The sequence below is a fragment of the Podarcis liolepis genome (genome assembly GCF_965112155.1).
Source record: "Podarcis liolepis genome assembly, chromosome: 10".
Taxonomy (NCBI): domain Eukaryota; kingdom Metazoa; phylum Chordata; class Lepidosauria; order Squamata; family Lacertidae; genus Podarcis; species Podarcis liolepis.
This window is the reverse complement of record NC_139562.1, coordinates 68147179-68160345: the sequence shown is the minus strand read 5'-3', so window position 1 is coordinate 68160345 and position 13167 is coordinate 68147179. Positions and strand designations below refer to the sequence as shown.

Below are 13167 nucleotides of genomic sequence, written 5' to 3'. Positions count from 1 at the left end.
TTAAAATGCTGGGTTCCAGCTGATTAATTTTATTGGTTATTTGTGTGAAAGGCACAAATCAACGAGACCAGTCTTCCTAGGGGAGGGGATTGATGACGGACTGGTGTAGCTGCTGTGGTCTGTGTGTATGTTTGAAGTGAGTTCATATGCATGCCATATTAATCTTTTTACTTTTGTTTTTAAAATGGTGGACAAGTTCCTCTTGGCCTCTTAATCTAGATTTGTGCTGTAATGTCTAATGCTGGCATGCAACCAGCATTACAATGAGAACATGAAAATAATTTTTATCATGGCACTTCATTTGAGATTGTAATAGCACTATCAAGCCAAATAATTTCTAATCTATTAATAATCTGTTGCTGCTGGACAGATTTTTCCTGTGTTTCTCCCTCCCCCAAGGAATTATACAGACAGATTTAAAACTCCCCCTTCTTCGAGGGGTGGGTGTGTTAAAGGTTACATGTCTTAAATGTGACTTTTCTACATGATTTTTTTGTTATACAGTACATGTAAAATGCATGTTTCACTGTGAAAAGGGATTGTTTGTAAGGTGCTAATTGCCACTGACAAATGAATAGTGATGATGCATTTAAAATACAGTAACTATTGTGCTGTTAAGCCTTCTCCTTTATCTTCCCTCCTCCCCTGCCCCCCTTCCGGGTCTGTTGAATACAGTTGAGAGCAACATGCTTATCTAAAAGTATATGAAAGTTTCACTTAATTATATTTTTAATATTTTTGCAGTTAGAATGACTTGAGGGTCAAGTTGCAACTTTTATGTGTTTGTGTAACCTTCTGCAAAATATTATTTAGCAGTGGATTTTCCCTTCAACCCTGGCAACATTAATTTACATATATTAACTTGACTGTCTTGCATAGTTAATAACCTGCTTCTTAGACGTGTAAATGGGGACAAGGTATGCATTACAGGGCTATTCATGTATGCCTTCAGTATGTTGTGAGGCCAAGAACATGTTGGTTTACACATGGTTTAATGTATGGGACTACAATCCTTTATCCATTTAGCAGGGAGTAAGCACCATTGAACTTAATGGGACTTGCAGCTGAGTAAATGTGCATAGGCATATCTAGTCAAAACGATTGTCACTTTAATGATTTTAATATTTTTCATACTGTATATACAGTCTTGTGAACCTGGAAAAAGTTGATCCTTGATTATAAACAATTTTGCTTAGGTGTTCATCTTCTCATTTGAATTATAAATTGAATTTTGTGTGCTGAAAAATCAAGGGTGGCATCTAACGAAGTTAGAGTAGAACTTAAATCCATTGATTTAAATGGGTATACTCTGACTATAGAATAGTTAGTTGGATGCCATCCAGATGGTTTGGTTTTATTTACTACTTATGATGACAATATTTGGTTTCTCCAAAATGGGATTCCAAGAAAACAGAATATTATGTTAATTCAAAACCCACCATTAAAAGAGAATTGAAGCCATTTTAAGGCCTTTGTTCTATGTTGTCTGTAATGTGGAACTGCTAGTAATGTTGCATTCCACTAGTGGGTTCTGAACTGTACGTATCCTTATTATAAGTTTTATTTTGTTCATTGAGATTTTTAAACAGAAGGCTCACCTGGTTTAGTGGAGCCACAGTTCTAGCTTCCTGGCTGTCACTCACTGGGGAGGGGCAAGGCAGTGAGCAGATTGCCATGGTGCATTGGCAGAGCCAACTCTGTGCTTCCACTAGTGTTTGGAGCAGGATCTCTTTGCCCCTCTCCCTCCCAGCAAGCAGCAGTGACATGTCTCTTGGGAAGCAGCATTGCAGCTCTACCTCATCAAGAAAGGCAGTTCTGCACGCAGCAGAATTTAGGATTGTAGCCTAAATGATTTCGTACTGCAGATTCATTTGTTAGAATCCAAAAGTGAGCTTCAATGGGTCACAAATCTGGAACACAACTCGTATATTTCATCCAGTGAACCCTAGTGTACCTTTTGGTACGCTGAGAGTCACAGTAATAGGACTTAATAAAGTGTTACATGGCTTAAATTATTTTTTCCATATGTGGAAATCTTATGCATGTTTATTCAGATATAAGTCCAATGGTGGACAGCATAGTGGTGTGGCAGTGCTCACTTGACCTCCTGGCAGCAGAGTCACTTCTGCTTACCAGGAGGAAGAGCGGGAGGGATAATGTGGCTGGGAGGTCAGCGCTGTGCAGATGGCACAGGTAGAAGAACCATGTTGGCTCCCCTGCTGTGTTTGCACCGTGCTGACTTCCCCACCACCTCACCTCTCCCACTCTTGCTTTTGGTAAGTAGCAAATCAGTGATCCAGAGGTCTGGTTATTACATTTTTCAGGAATTACATTCTTCTTTTAAAAGTGCAGCAAGGTCTTTGATCTGAGCTTCTGTTAAATAAACTTTGGTACCATAAGTGAGTTGAGCCTTGGTTGAATTCTGAAACTTCTTTTCAGAAAACTGATTTTTGTAAATTGCTGAGTTATGGAGCACTACAAAATAGAATAAATAGAGCTAACCTAAAATTTGCTGGCATATTTTCTCTACAAGGAGGACAAATTCTTGTACAGCAGCTAAGTAAATATATGGGGCTCCATTCTTCTCATAGAAGGAGCTTCTAGTTTACAGAAGAAATCTTCTGTATGAGCATATCAGAAGCACTGAATCCAACATATGACTATAAGAAGTCCACTGCGTGCTGTTCGTCTCAAGCCCTTGACCAAGACAATGTCTCAAATAAAAATTCAATGTAATCTGTAGTACAGTTGATCCAAAATAAGTTGGTTTATTATTTCTGTTAAGAATTAAAATATTCTCTGAACTACACTGAGTGACATCCATTTGTGTCAGCCTGCTTGTGCCAACAGGGCTCCCCCTATCTGTCTCCATTGCCGCTTCCAGAGAGCCCTCCAAATCTGCTCTAGGGGATTGGAGGATTCTCTGAAACAAACTGGGGTGTGGTTGGGTTGCAGGGGTGAGGAGAGGAAGGGGAAGTTCTGTTGCTTTTGCTGGCACAGCTGGACATAGTCTCCTGAGTCTGTAGCTCAAATTTTCATTAGTCTGTGATGTAATGCAAGCCTTCCCACACCCCGTGCTTTGTAACCTGTAAAAAAATACAATTGTATTTTATCTCTTTAAAATAGTGAATATTCAGATGTTTGTTTCACTTAATTTTAAAAATGCCTGGCACCATCTTTATCTGTTTTTGGATGGCAGACAAACCCCCTCCCGCGAGCTTTTGGACCTTAAGTTGAAGAGTTTGAAGTGCTTCACATCTCTTAGTGGGGCTGGTTCTGTGAAGCCATTGTATTGTAGGTTTTCACTGGTTTGTCGTCACTCTTTTTAGTGTTTATACTTTATTGTAAGTCACTTTGGGTCTCTTTTGTGAGTAAAGCAACTAATTAATATAAAAAATAATAGAATTAATCTTGTGTACATGTTTTGTATCAGGCCTTAACATCTAATAGTCTCAGTCAGTTTTATTGCACATAGCCAAAGGCTACCGCAATGTACACAGAATTATTTGACAATTAAAAGAAAATATACTGAATTGATAAAAAAGACTTAAAACATTTATATTATTAAAACATTACGTACTCTAAACATCTAATAAGGTTCAAAGCTTGTGGCTCAATTTTTTTTTGGTGAAGTTTCCAAATCATATCCTGAAATATTATCTTAAAAGGAGCAGCACCCCCTACATCTTGGACTGAAGGTGGGGAAAGTAGTGGTGCTTTCTTGTCACTTATTTAAGTGGTGCAGTGCATTTCCTTTTCATTTGAATTGCAATGTAATAATGGAAAGCTTTAGCAGGAATGCAGTGAACATGACACTAAGCCAAAGATTAGCCTCAAATGCACATTTGGAACTCCAATTTAATTTAGACCGTGATATACAAAAGAGTATATTTTGATTCACCAGTTACAATTCCAACATTTTCAGATTTCTTTGTTGCTGTTTTTTACTTATTTATTACATTTACTGTATATACCACCTTTCCCTCCAAGAAGCTCAAGGTGGCAGACGTGGTTCTTCCCTCCTCATTTTATCCTAACAACCCCATGAGGTAGGTTAGACTGAGAGGCAGTGAGTGGCCTAATGGTCCAGTAAGCTTCATGGCTGAGTGAAACCAGACATTCTATAATCTTTGAAATATGCCTTATTTGACACTGAAAAGAAACCACCTATTCTCCTACTGTTTATTGAATTTAAATATAAGGAGAAGTTGGTTATTGGGGATGTTGCATGCATGCTTTATAGTTGAAAGTAATAAACTGCATTTGTGGGATGATTTCAGCTTTCTCGTGAGTAGAATTCTATTATTGGAATACTCGCACTGGAGGAAGAGAGGCAATATTTACTAATTCCTCCTTCCTGCAGTTCTCCTTGACCCCTGAAAAGCTGCTCTAAAAGTTTGATGATTCTCCCCCCTCCCTCTTTCCAGCAGGAAATCCCTTTGATTTCAGTCCTGTCTGTGAATGGATGGAACACTGAATCCAATCTGATGTCTTTTAAATGTTTTAAACTACAATAATAGAATACCATTTTTCAGCCATCACCTCCTTCGCAATTCATTGATGCAAGACTATAGGAGTGGAGCCTTCTGGGCAGTGTTAGAAACTCAGATATATAAGCTAATCGCTAAATGGCACCTTAAACCCAGGTTATGATCACCGCAATGGAATGTCTAGGCACCCCCCGGAGGGAGATTTATTATTATTATTATTGATTTCATTTCTATACCACTTTATATTTTAAATTAAAAAATCCCAAAGTGGTTTACAGCACATTAAAACATCAAATCAAACAACCCAGAATACAAATTCAAGCTTCAGGGGAAATATTTCAGATCCTTCTCCAAGTGACATTTTGTTTTCCACATATTTATTTACCGACTTAATTTATATAGCTGCCCCATAGTACCGTAGGAAGCCAGTGTGGTTAGAGTGTCAGACTTGGACCTGGGTGATTAGGGTTCATTCAAATCCCCACTCCGTCATGAAGTTCACTGGGTGACCTTGGGCCTGTCACAGCCGTGTAGCCTACCTCATAGGGTCATTGTAGGGATTAACTGGGGGGGTGAACCATGTACTCCTTGGAGAAAAATGTGGGATATAAATGTGATAAATAAGCTCTTCTGCTTACCAGTTTAAGAAAGCTGGAGAGCCAGATGGAGATGTCAGTCACCAACCTGCCATCCAGAGATCTCCAAGTGGTCGCAATTGGACCTGCGCCAGTAGCAAAATGTGCCTGGCTAATTTCTAACACTGCTTCTGGAGTAGTGCATATTTTTTAAATAAAGAGAAAAATATCTCATCATGTTATTTCCAATGAAATAACCATTAGTAGCCACCCACCACAGTCAAGTTGCAGCACATATATTCCTTTCAATGTAGCATTCTGTTTCAGTGGTTAAAGAAAAAACCAAAGCTTATGGCAACTGATCATAGAACCATTTTCTCATATGTTTTGGGAGAAGGTTTAATTATTGTTTATTATTCTACCCAGTTCAGGAGTAAAAACTAGGAAAATATCTAAGATTGCAATCTTAACTACACTTACTAGGGAGTAAGCTCAATTGAACACAGTGGAGCTTACTTCTGGATAAACACAGATAGGCTTGTGCTATAGTTTCTGCTGTCTTTTGAGAAGGTGCTAATTTTGTCAGGGCCTGCACAAGACATTTTGCTGTTTGAGGCAGAGCAGCAACCCCTCCCCTCAAAAAAAATATATTATGGTGCATAATATCCAAGGTCAAACAAGTTATTCTGGCAGTAAAAATGCAGCAATAATAAAATAATTTTAAAAATTGCTGCCCTTTCAAAACAGCCCAGATCAGCAGCCTAAGCATTGCTAACTCTTAGAAACATTAAGTTCATTTCATTGTTATCCCATCCTTCCATGGGGCAAAGTGTGGCGTTAACTTCCCCCATTATCCTCCTTCATAATAACCGTAGGAGGTAGGTTAGAGAGAATGAACAGAGATCCCAGATGTCCCTGATTTAGTCCACCAATCTGACCACTACACCACACTGCCTTTTTAATATCAGGGCTTTATAACACAAAATTATTTCACTTGATTTGAAATGACACAAGCTAATCCACATATAAAAAGTACAGTAGTACCTCCGGTTACATAACCCTCTGGTTACGTAAACTCCAGGATGCAAAAGCGGCAAACCCGGAAGTATTTGACCGGGTTTCGCCATGCATGCGCAGAAGCGGTCTACTGCCACGCGTGCATGCGCAGAAGCGGTCCTCAGGTTGCGGAAACCTCGGGATCCGACCGGACCTCTGAAACAGATCCTGTCCGCAACCGGAGGTACCACTGTATTGGCTTTATTATTTTCCAATTAATCTGTTCCACTACCATCACACACCCTATCCTACATTTTCCTTACCTAATCACCACTTGATTCATGTTTGTCTTCCCTACCATAGCTAGAGAAGGGGGGGGGAATCCAGGACCACATTATTACATACTAGATTTACAGTATATCCCACCCTTCTTCCAGTGAACTAAAGTTGATGTATATTATTTTCCTTCACCGATATATCTCCACAACAACCCTCTAAAGTAGTTCTAGTTACAGGTAGGTAGCCGTGTTGGTCTGCCGTAGTCGAAACAAAAACAAAAAATTCCTTCCAGTAGCACCTTAGAGACCAACTAAGTTTGTTATTGGTATGAGCTTTCGTGTGCATGCACGCTTCTTCAGATACCTCTAAAGTAGGTTAGGCTGAGTGATAACTTAAAAAAGAAGTAAGTGTCAAGTTCCAGACTGTATGGGAGGGACCCACAACTTAAAACGGGGACTTCAGTCTCACCTCCTCGTGCCCAGCAATGCACATGGTGCTAGGGAGAGCAGAGGTACTTCTGCTTCCTTGTGATGTATTGTTTTCTTCCTCCTCCTGCTGTTCCCGCTCTTCTACAAAACTGGTAGGAGGAGAAAAAGCAGAGCACAGGAAAGTGATGTTGATGGTAGAGTTCACTGGTCCCAACCAGTCTGCCACTTGTAAAGCTGCCCCCTATTGTGCCACCTGAGTGGTTTGCTTCAGTGTGCCTCATTATAGAGTTGACTCTAATTTTTGTACCATCACAGTACATGGGATGCTAACAGAGTAAGAAACAAAAAGTTTACTGAGGAACTTACAATTTGAAATTTTAGATTTGGGCTGCCAGGGGATGAAGATTGGAAAAGAGATTAATCAAAAGAATATGTGCCTAGTTAAGTTAGACTTGACTTTAGTGAGGAGTATACCCAGCAATAATTTCATGGAAAAATTGGTTTTCCCAATTAAAACAGCATACATACATTATTCAGAATTTTAAAAGGTGGCATTATGAATGTATTTGTATCAGTACTTTCCATTGTGCAAGCAATACTTGGAAGTTGTAGATTTCCTGGCCTGGGCCTTGGTCACCTTAAATGCGGAGAGATCAACTGTTACAGTTCTTAGGAGTTTGTTTGCTTCCAAATCTCAAACTAGATTAGTCTTTGTTCCTGGATCTGAATTTCCAGGGCACAGGGGAGGCTTTAAAGAGGGTTCAAACTTCATTTTAAAAAATGGAAGCAGAATGATGCAGATTAAATTTATTTTGTGTCCCCCCCCCCTTAAGAATTACTGTTTCCAAAAAAAGGCACCTAAAAAAAGAAAAATTAGCAGGACTGGAATGGAGACTGCTACAAAGAATGGACTGGGAGGAGGGGAAAGCCATAGAAAAGTGAGTTAGGTAAAAGGGACAGGGAAGCCTTTCCCACTGGCCTCCAGTAGTTCTACATAGCTTGATATTCAGACTTAAAGATACAAACATGCATTCAGTGCACCTAATACCTACTCATCATCTTCATCATCTTCTTCTTTTACTTCCAAATGAAAGTTAGAATTCTAAGGATGTCAAATTCTACCTTGCAAGGTAAGCAGATATGAAGTAGGCTATATACACCCTAAACTGGACTGCTCTGGCAGGTCCTCCGCCTTTCTGCTTTGAAAACAAATGCTTGTTATTTCTAAACTTAGACAGCTGTTACTGCTTTAAATACCCTGTGTTCTAGAAGTAGAATAGAGCTTAATTGTAGGGAGGTACTATAGGTGCTTTTACTATTTGGAAAAAGTGATTTTTCTTTGTATTTTGATTGCTCAGTGGAACCCACAGACTTGTGAAGGCCAGATAGAACTACATTTTTCAGAACGTCAGCAGACATATTCTAACTCTTTATAGGTTGACATAAAAAGCTGAGTAGGATATGCTGTAGAGTCCCATTACTTTAGTCAGAGTCATTAGTTCTTCTTGCTGTACATGCTAACAATTACAATATGCTTTAAAGAAAATTAAATAAAAGAATATGCCTGTTTCTTCTCCATCTCTCCACTTCCCTTCCTTGTTTCCTTTATTCTCTTCTAGAAAGGGGCTAGAGACTATGTAGGAGCCAGCATTTTCTTTAGATAGAACTGTTGGCAAAGCACAGTTCTATTCAGGTACAGGAGGGCATGCTGAGTATTGTCCATTACAGTCACTTTGAGCTAAGTAAAGATAGATATGGATATAGGTGTGGGAAATCCACTGAAGGAGCCAACCCTCTGGCTTAAAATACTGGTCCAGGCTCTTACTGTACAATACCATAACACCTTGCGACGTAAGATGGGGGTCTCCAGGTGTTGTTGAACTACACTTCCCATTATTTCTGGTCAGTGGGTGTGCTGATGAGGGCTGATGGGAGTTCGGAGACCAACAGCATCTGGAGTGCCATAGGTTCTTAACCCTTGACCTAAGGAAACTGCTGGCCTGAATTGCTGTACTAAAGCAACACTACTGCAGATTGCTAGATAACATGATTGCAGCTTCCAGCCCACCTGAGTCTTGCTGATATGAGGAGCCAGTAGATTCTTATCTGACCTCATAAAGCTGCTGACCTTGGTCTGATTCTTCAATTAGAGATTGTAGGCTGATTCTCTGCTGAAACACCTGCCTGCCTCTAGACTCCTAGCCCTAACATTTGGCTATAGTGTGAACTTGAGATTTTAGAATCTTATACCAAAACCACAACAGAAGTATCAAAAAAGCAAAGCAGAACAGAATTGTATAACTGTTACCCTGAAATGTCATCAAAGCAGCCTTAAGTCTGGCACTATATGAGGTAATAAAACAAATTTGCAAAATAAACAGGATTCCTGTTCAACAGATGTGAGAAATTGAGAATAAGACTATAAATAAATTACCCATGATCCATCATTTTAATATTTTTGAATTAAGAATTAATATTTTGTGAAGGAAAAAGTTGAAAATAAAGTGTATACTTTTATGCAAATATTTTTATTTCATCATTTGAAGTTCTCAAAGGAAGATCAAGAACATCCAGTGGATGGATCCAGATCAGGATAAACAGTGCAGGTTCTGTAAATAAGTTGCACTCTGTTTCTAAAGCTTTTGTTCTTTACTGAGTGCAATCAAGTTCATTTATGTTGCGTAGGAGTCAATAGGTGAGATCCAACTAAACTACACATGGAGTAGATCTGTTTAAATCAATGGATTTTGCACAAGTTCATTTGTTTCAATGAGTCTGCATTGAGAATGGTGTAGTTGGATACCACCCAACAAGGGTTTCAGATTCTCTCTTCATCAGCACAACTGTTCAATGAAGAGGATAAGATTGCATTTAAAGATAATATATTGGGATTTATACAATTGCCCATAGTTCTCATTTTTGAATTCAGGGATTTCAGAATAGTGTGTTTTGTTTTAGGAAACTGTGTTGCTTTGGAAATTTATCCCTGGGTTTAGCGATGGACAAGCATCCCCAGATGAATGCTGCAGTTCATATTCACAGGGGAGTGCTCATGTGCCCTCTCCTGAAGCTTTCCTTGTTTGAAAACATGTTTCACATGATATCCAAACTAGGAAGAGACTTGTTTAAGTGCTACTGCCAACCAGGATATTCCTTCCTGAAGACTTCACAGCCTAAACAGACAAGATACAAGAGGGTGGATTAGGTAGAATATAAGAATAGTGGTAATTAAGAGAAGGGAAAAGGGCTAACCTGGAAGGTGAAAGCAGCTTGATAAAGAAGTCCTAATCTGTTCCGCTCTCTATCCTCCATTTCCCTTTTCAAATTGCTGTGGAGAGTCTATGCATTCGGACATATAATCTTGACCATGGTTTATGTTATCGGGAATGACCTGAGGCATTCCTCTGGCTCATGTTCCTTCTCTCCACATAAGGAGAGTTAAAGCATCTGCATCATGCAACGTGGGGAACTATGATTTAACCAAAGTTAGTTTAAACAAAATAAAGGGTAAAACTGGTTTCAGATTCTTTTTGTGTTAACTAATTTAGGTTAAATCAAACCACAGTTGTCAAGAGACTGTTTTGCATTCAAGGGAGGAAGTTGGGGCAAGAGAGTGTGCAAGTTAAGATTCCTGCAGTTCATTCCAAATCACCTACACCAGGCCATTTCCATTCCTCCAAACCATAGAGTTTGTATTCTTGCCGCATCCCACTTCACCATATAATTTCAGTTTAGTTGATATTTTCCTTTATTCCAACAGCACTTTGCTGTTACATCTGAACCAGCAATCCTTTGAGCGAGCCTTCCAAAGCATGATTGCAAACCATAGTTTGATTACTTTGGTTCTATTTTAGTTGAATAAGCATCCAGTTACTTACTTTATGGGGACTCATTTAATAATCCCGTTTAAGGACTGTTAGTGCAGGAAAATAGTTATGTTGATGTTGTATGCAACTTTCCTGTAAATAATGAAGACAACTGGGTTTGTCGGCCAAGGGTGGTTCTTCTGTTTGTTCATTCAACATATTGTAGCATTTTGCTGGGTAAAGCTTAATTCAGCAAAGGTCAAGCTGACTCACAACCAAGTATGTACTTTTGGGTTGGGATCTAGTGCTAAAAGTGAGCTTTTATAAAATACTTTCTGAGTATTCAGAACAATTAACATACACCATCTCAGTAATCACAGATATTCTATAATGTAGGCAGCCATCACAGTTGGGGGCTTGGGAGATAGTAGTTTGCTGTAGGCCATCTTGTGAGTTTGTGAGTGAGGTAAGATTTAATCTAGGAACTCAAACTCTTAGCCATTGTACTATCTATACTAGCTAGTTCATAGATATATAAGTGCTATTTATGGAGTGGGATCAATGTTAGACACTTTTGGAAATACATTGAGGCTAGGTCAGAATAGGCTTGCATACCTGTACACTAGGGCTGGGCGATACACTGGTTTGAAGTCCATAAGTTTTGACCTGGCAATATGTCGCAAATCATGGTGGGTGTGCTACACAAAAATCACAATGCGGGGAAAACCGTGAAGCCATCCAGTGCCTCCTCAGACATCACAATATTTCTGTGATATATCACAATGTTGAAAAACAGATATCGTCCAGCCTTACTGAATACTTGAAATACCATGTTTCAAGTGTATTCTCCATTATGAAGTTTGAACCTACATGCAGTGAATATAGCTTGAAATTTTGGTACATGAGACTTACCTTACTATCGCTATAGTCTGTTTTGATAATTGGGATTTCTGTGTCCAGTGTTAACCATAGCTTTTGAAATATCACAGCGATATGAACTCCTAATGGTGTTAGGAGTAGAATTTCATGTTTATTTTTATGGCATACGAAGCTGTTGGTGGCTACATCTAGGACCGTGCCTACAGAAGATATAATGAATATTGCATCTTCAGTATCTTCTTAGTGTAGAGGGCCATACCAGGTGGCACTGACCTGTGGAAAGCTGTCACTGGAGATTCATTTGTATACTACAACATCTTTCTTCTTTTGCAAATCTTCCTTTTGCACTTTTCCTTCTCTGTACTAGGAAGATGGATAGGGTGTAAGACCTCATGCCAAAGTTATGTTTCTGGCATGGGATGAGGGAAAGATAGGAAGCGGAGATTATTGGACTTTTGACTAACAGCCACTTTGACTCTGCAGCCACTTATTGCCTCCAGGTGGCATAACTTTTTCATATTTGATGCCTCTCCTTCCTTCCATATCCTGCACTGCCTGATACAAAGAGGCCCGTGTCTGCTGCCTTGGCTCATTGCCTCATACTACCTCTCTAGTACTGGTCCATCAGCAAATTTAGCTCCACACCCATATTTTAGTATGGTGCTATGCTGTAAATATCAATATAATTCACTATTTCCTTGTTAAAAGTTTTTGAGGTGACTGTGACTGAATTAAGAGATTAAAACAATTATTGTTACTAATGTAGTTAAGTGGGCTACTTTTAACTTTTAGAGCTGTTTGACATTAACATCATGGTTATGAGATGCCTATTGCTTTCAGGTAATAAAGATGATTTACTACAGTTGGTTGAACAGCTTCATCCAGACAATAGTAATGAATGGATCAGCATCAAACTGGAAAGAGGTATCAAGTGGGATTCCACAGGGATCAGTTCTGAATGCAGTGCAGGTCGTCTTCATTAATGACTTAGATGACTGAGTGGACCACAACTCTTAGCAAATAGGTTGGAAATATTTTAGAATATTCTACAATGGCCTTGATAAATTGGATAGCTTGCTAACAATAACGTTTAGACTATACTTACATAAAAATTGTATATGGGATTTAATAATAGGGACTAACGTGTTTCTCATGTTCCCGGGTTCATTTGATGTGGCTCAAAATTTGGTGTTCTAAAAGTCTTGGCAAGAAAAATTCAAACCCACCAGCTTTTTATTTTCCTCTGGCTAGAGGTTCTGATGAACGCAGCTAGCCTATTGGCAGGGCTTTGTTGTTGTTTAAATTGAGTTCTGAAAAAATATTTTATGAATACTAAGAAAATTGTGTGTACTCTCACTACTACTGTCTTACCGTTTACCAATGGAGAAAAGTTCCCTGTCAAACTCCACAGTAAACACATTGGTACATGAAGGCAGGATTTTTGAGGCCTGCAAGTCTGTGTTAACATAACTTGTTACATTTGATGTGTTAAACTTCGGTATTAGTTTTAGCAACACTGGGATGACAGGATCTCTGTGAATGTAATGACATTTCGTAGGAAGCTGTATATATAAAGATTCTGTTTTAAGTGACATCACTCAGCTTACTTTAAATATATCTATCTTGCCCATCCTGTGTCTCTCTTGTAGATATGTCTTGCAGTTAGCAACAGCCTTTTTTTAAGGATCTGTGAGGCTTTTGTATACCCCAACAC

General features: G+C 39.0%; 1 protein-coding gene across 31 annotated transcripts in view; it reads left to right on the top strand.

The window, feature by feature from the left end:
- The window catches only part of KMT2E (lysine methyltransferase 2E (inactive)), a 60201-nt gene that overhangs the window by 3616 nt on the left and 43418 nt on the right, over positions 1–13167 (top strand). For 11 of the 31 annotated variants that reach the window (XM_083463893.1, XM_083463890.1, XM_083463906.1 and 8 more), the window contains exon 2: positions 12294–12477. The exons of 13 other annotated variants lie outside the window; for them this stretch is intronic. The gene's annotated coding sequence lies outside the window, so the exon portion shown is untranslated. The remainder of the gene's footprint in view (positions 1–12293; positions 12478–13167) is intronic. 7 more of the 31 variants (XM_083463885.1, XM_083463912.1, XM_083463909.1 and 4 more) reach the window with 1 other exon arrangement.